This window comes from Macaca mulatta, chromosome 6, assembly GCF_049350105.2.
Source record: "Macaca mulatta isolate MMU2019108-1 chromosome 6, T2T-MMU8v2.0, whole genome shotgun sequence".
Taxonomy (NCBI): Eukaryota; Metazoa; Chordata; class Mammalia; order Primates; family Cercopithecidae; genus Macaca; species Macaca mulatta.
The window spans coordinates 848802-854801 of record NC_133411.1 but is presented as its reverse complement, the minus strand read 5'-3'; positions in this window follow the sequence as shown (position 1 = coordinate 854801).

The window sequence follows — 6000 nt, the reverse complement described above, 5'->3', positions numbered from 1 at the left end:
AACACACACAACCTATACAACACATACCCAATACATGTGACTCACAACACAATGTGCATTTATAACACACTCATACGACACATAACCAATACATGCAACTCACAACACAACATGTGCGTACAACACACTCATACACACATACAGCACACGTAACTTACATACAACACAACACGCACGTACAATGCACTCATACAGCACACACAACACACAACTCACATACAACACGCACATGCAACACACTCATACAACACACAACACTCATACAACACACAACACACGTAACTCACAACACAACATGCACACACAACACTCATACAACATACATACAATACATGCAACTCACAACATACACACACAACACACTCATACAGCTCACGTACAACACATGCAACTCACGTTCAACACAACATGCACGTACAACACACACAACACACGCAACTCAACACAACATTCACGTACAACACACTCATACAACACAACACTCATACAACGTACACACAATACATGCAACTCACAACACAACATACACATACAATACACTCATACAACACATACAACACATGCAACTCACGCATAACACACATGCACGTACAACACACTCATACAACATATAACACATACAACACACACAACACACGCAACTCAACACAAATACATGTACAATTCACTCACAACACACAACACTCATACAACACACAACACATGCAACCCATAAACACATGTACAACACACTCATACAACACACAACACTCATACATCACACACAATACATGCAACTCATATACGACATACACATACACACATACAACACACAACACTCATACAACATACAAAGCATGCAACTCACAAATACACGCACAACACACTCATACAACACACAACACTCAAACGTACAATAAGTGCAACTCAACACAATATGCACATACAACACACATACAACCCATGCAACTCACATACAACACAACACACTCATACAACACATTCATACAACACACACTATACAGATTCTAAGTATGAAATAGAAAACAGCACACGCACAGTTTCTAAATTTGATGAAAACTTTTTTCAAGAAAGTCGTGCAACATCCAAACTGGTACCATGTCCTCATTTTCAGTTGCTGTTCAGATTCAAGCATTTTTATCATCTACTCTATGAATTATAATAATACAGCATAAACCCATTTTTCATTTTACACCCACTTTAGTGTGGGGTACTCCAAAACAGGGGCCAGGAGCCTCAGAGTCGTCCCTCGGAACAAAACACAACCGACACTCAGAGGCCAGGAAGGGAACTCGGGGGGTGACACACACTCTCTCATCTGCAGAGCTCTGCTTCAAATACTTTACACGTAACCAGGCTGGAACGGGTTGGTGAGGGTACAGACATGGCAAACTGAGAAGAAACTGGCAGGTGGAGAAAGATCAGTCAAAATCCAAGGAAAAATGCTGAACATTTTCCACAAATAGTTCACACAACAGATGATACTCAGGCTACTGAAAGTTTATTGAGAGGGGTCTTGCTCCAAAGAAAAAGTTCTCTCCCAAAGTTATCAAAGATTCACAGCAGGCACCTGCCCCCAACACACCATCTTCCGAGGGCCTAGGAGTCAAAAAGAAGGTAAGACAGTAGTAAGGGTACAGGGGGAGGAGAGCGGGAGGGGACCGAGAACTCGGAACCAAGAGATGGGCAGACACTGAATGCCTGACTCCAAGGTTATCACCTCAGAAAACAAGTCTGTTTAAGTCCGTAGTAACAGTGTTAGTACTTTCACTGAACCTGCACTCAACACTGGAGAACCTCCCTGTGTTATGAGGACGATCTGAAAAATAACATTAATTCACAATGTAGAGTGATGATTCAGCCACAGAAAATAAAACTGACATAATCCACTACAAGTCACACTATGTCTTTCTTTAAGACTGGTTTATGATGCAGAAAAGAGGCAGTTTGAGATCTAAAATACTTAAACTGGCAAACACCTTGTTTCCCTGAATTCTCACAACCGTGGCACCAGCTAGAGTAAGACAGAGTGGTTTTCAGAGCTTCCAGAACAGCAGAACAGATCAATCATAAATATGCAAAAGTGATCTGAAAACAGAATTAATTAATATTCCACGTTTTGGCTTAAACTAGTCATGTGATTTCCAATAAGTGGGAAACATTCACACCAATTTTTATAAGAAAGTTCAATGTGAACACATAGTACAGAACATTGCCTTTGTTTTGGAATTTATTTAATATGACAATTTCATTTGTATTTAGTTATTCTTGATGTTGAATGCTCATCTTTATTAATGATGAGCTACCCATTTTCTGACTGAGGAAACAGAAAGTTGTCACTGCCTAACAGCAATACTCAAAACAGCCTGTATGAAAGGAAAAGGTATATCTGTGTGCACACAGATGCATACACATGCATACACGTACCTATACATGTACACACGCGTGTACATATGTGCATACACATACACACATGCACGTGTGTGCATGAGCACACATGCATGCACACATATGCACATACATGCATACACACGCATATGCACATACACGTACACTCATATACACACGTACACATGCACACACATACATGCATATACACGTGCACATGGACACGTGGACACGCACATACACACGCATACACACATGCACACACATGCATGCATACATGCATACGTAAGTATCATCTCAGGTACGTGGATTCAAAATTCTGATGCAAACAAGAATAATTACAAAACAAGGTAGGGTGTCAACAAGTGAGAATTGAGATGAAAGTTCTGATATGTTCCAGAGACAATACGGGAGGTCGTCACATCACATAAATATCTTACCCATTTTAAACATGACAATTCCTGCCAACATCGGCCTGCATTAAGATGATTTCATTGACATAAGGAACAGAAAATATAGTATTTATTCTAATGAGATTCTGTAATCATTACATTATTTTCACAATTATAAGTAATCACTAAATAACTTCCTCCCAAGGGTCTAAAAATAAAAATAAGATAACAAAAGAAGGTCACAGTCCTGACAGCTTTATCATGCAAATCACAACTGTGAAAATCAAGCATGTTTTTGAGACTATGCCCTCCTCAAATATCCTTCCTGGAATTTTGTACCAGTAATGGCTGGTAATTAATTGTTATACCAGCTGGAAAGTATATCATTGGGGGTACGTGAAGTAAACATGTAAAGAGAAATGAACACACACACTTGAACCCAGGCCTCATTTCACAACTGTTTCCTACTTTCGATTTGCTTAGTTTACTTCATGAGGTACCTCGAGGAGAGAAAGCAGAGCTGAGATCTGCCCCGAGGCTGCTTCGGGAAGAGCTGGGTGGGCACCAAGACCCTCAGACCGAGGGCTGAGCTGCGTGGCTATGACCCCATCACTGCAGCTCCCCAAGCGTGTGTCCCTGTGTGTCACGCAAACCCCTGCCACACAGGTGACACACGCCACACGCCTGACACAGGCTCAGCACACAGGGAGCGATCAGTAAGTGGTGACTAGAGAGAAGTGACGGCCTTCAGCGTGGATGGAGAAAACAGGCCACAGACTCACAGAGGAAACGCCACAGATCCACAGACGGAGAAAACACCACAGACGCACGGACGGAGGAAACACCACAGACGCATGGAGGGAAGAAAAGTGCCACAGACGCATGGAGGGAGGAAAAGTGCCACAGACGCAGGGACGAAAGAAACGCCACTGACGCACGGATGGAAGAAACGCCACAGACGCATGGACGGAGAAAACGTGCCACAGAGGCACACACGGAGAAAACAGTCCACAGATGCACGAACAGAGGAAACGCCACAGACGCACGGACGGAGGAAACAGGGCAGAGACGCCCATACACCAGTGTGGAACGTCGGACAGGAACGTCCCGGCCATGCACTGTCCACTCCCCCTAGAGACTTCCCACCCCAGAGCACTCAGGATGGCTGTGGAGCTCCTGCCACGCACCCCAGAGGCGAAGCTGGGGAGCCAGAGATGAGCAGGTTCACGTCCATCAAATGCAGCTGCAATCCCTGTAATAACTGGAGGTCACTATTAAACAGAAGGGCACTTCACTTGGAATAAAAGCACTCTGCATAAAAGAACTAAAGATTGGCTGGAGACAGCTTAGAAACAGTCACCATTATTCTTGTTAGTGACAGCGAAGCTTCAAGAGTGGTCACTTTTCCTGTAGAAATCCCACAGAGGTGATTCCTGGAACTCATTTAGAATATTTCTTTCCCAGAAACCACACAACCAAGAACTTAATAGTGCCGTCTCTTGACCAGAAAGATTCAGATTTCTGATGAAACTAAACCCTGTCCAGCCTCCTGATTCTAGAAGATGCTATACAGAAAAGCTAACTCAAAGGGGTCTCATTTCTTTTGTCATCCAGGACACATAAAAAAATTTTTTAAATATACAAAAAATGTAGGAATTGTACAGTGAATACCCATGTGTCTACCCCCTGGATCACAGACTAGATTTAAATGTAAAGTTCTAAAGGTTCCCAGCTAAGGAAATGTGCAGTGTAAGCCTCTACCTGGTTAGAACCAAGGGGAATGGAATGAGCTTTCCCCAGCCTTGCTGCTCAGCTGGGAGGGGCTGCCACAGCTCAGCCACCCCATCCCAGAGCACCCAGGATGGCTGTGGAGTTCCTGCCACCCACCCCAGAGGTGAAGCTGGATCCCCAATCACGGTGTTAAGAATGAGCTAGCCTTTAGAGGCCATGTGGTCTATACTTGAATAGAAAATGTTCCAGGAAACTAAAGATTCCAATGCGTGCACTGAATTCCTAACCATTTGAAACCCAGGCTCCTCATCTATACACGAAGAACAACGCTCTCTCCTGGGAAAGCATTTCAGAAGGACGAAAAAGGATCCACATGAGAGCAGCTGAAAACTACAAGGCATCATGCAATTATAAGCCTTTTTCTATATCTTTGTTTCAAGGAATGTCAGCATTCTAAATATTGCAGTTCATCCCACATCACCTTTCAGGAGCAAATCATAACGATCAAAACTATCAGCAGAATCACTACCAGCTCAGTCGCCATGTGCTTCTTCTTCCTGCATGACAATTCCTGCAGAACGATGGGACCATCCAAGAATGGCTCCCTGCCATCATGTGCCCATTCTCCTTCCCCAGGGGGCTATTCCTGTACTCACGGGGCATGGGAAACCTGTATAACGCCACCAGAAAGTCCTTGTTTGACTTACACACTTCCCAGAAGGGCTGATTTTATCCAGAATCCTAACTGTGTCAAACACTAAACCTAAGAAATCATCAAGAAACCAAGGAAATATAAGGCCATGTCCTGCCCCGGGTGCATGGCTACTAGGGGAGAAATAGAAAATGAGACATGAAAGGAAAGTTTTAAGATATTCAGACCATCACTGGATGATTCCAGGAACCCATTACAGATCATTGCTGTTCCTAATAACAGGAAAGAAATTCTAAAATCCCAACAGGCATGGTGAGTCCCTCACTTGCATGAAGTCAAAATAATAATCCATCACTCTCTTCAAAAGGACAAAAGAAAAACTCTACTTCCTCTTCATATTAATTTGTGTACAAGCGACTTAAGTGAGAAAATCTTAATGTCTGGACTGTGATATCAATAGCAAAATAATCCCAAGATTCCCAATTAAAAGATAGAGACGGCCTGAATGAATTTAAAACAAGAAAAACCGACTATATGCTGCCTACAAAAAACTCAGTTCAGCTGCAAAGACACACATAGACTAAATGTGAAGGGATGGAAAAACACATTCCACATTAATGGAAATCAAAAGTAAGCAAGAGTAGCCATATTTATTTCAGATCAATCACAATTTAAGTCAAAAACTGTAAAAAGGAGACAAAAAGGTAATTATATAATAAAGAGATCAAAATAGCAAAAGGATATAACAATTACGAGTATATGTGCACCCAACAACAAAGCACTCAGATATATAAAGCAAATATTAGTAGATCTAAATAGAGAGAGAGGTCGGGCGCG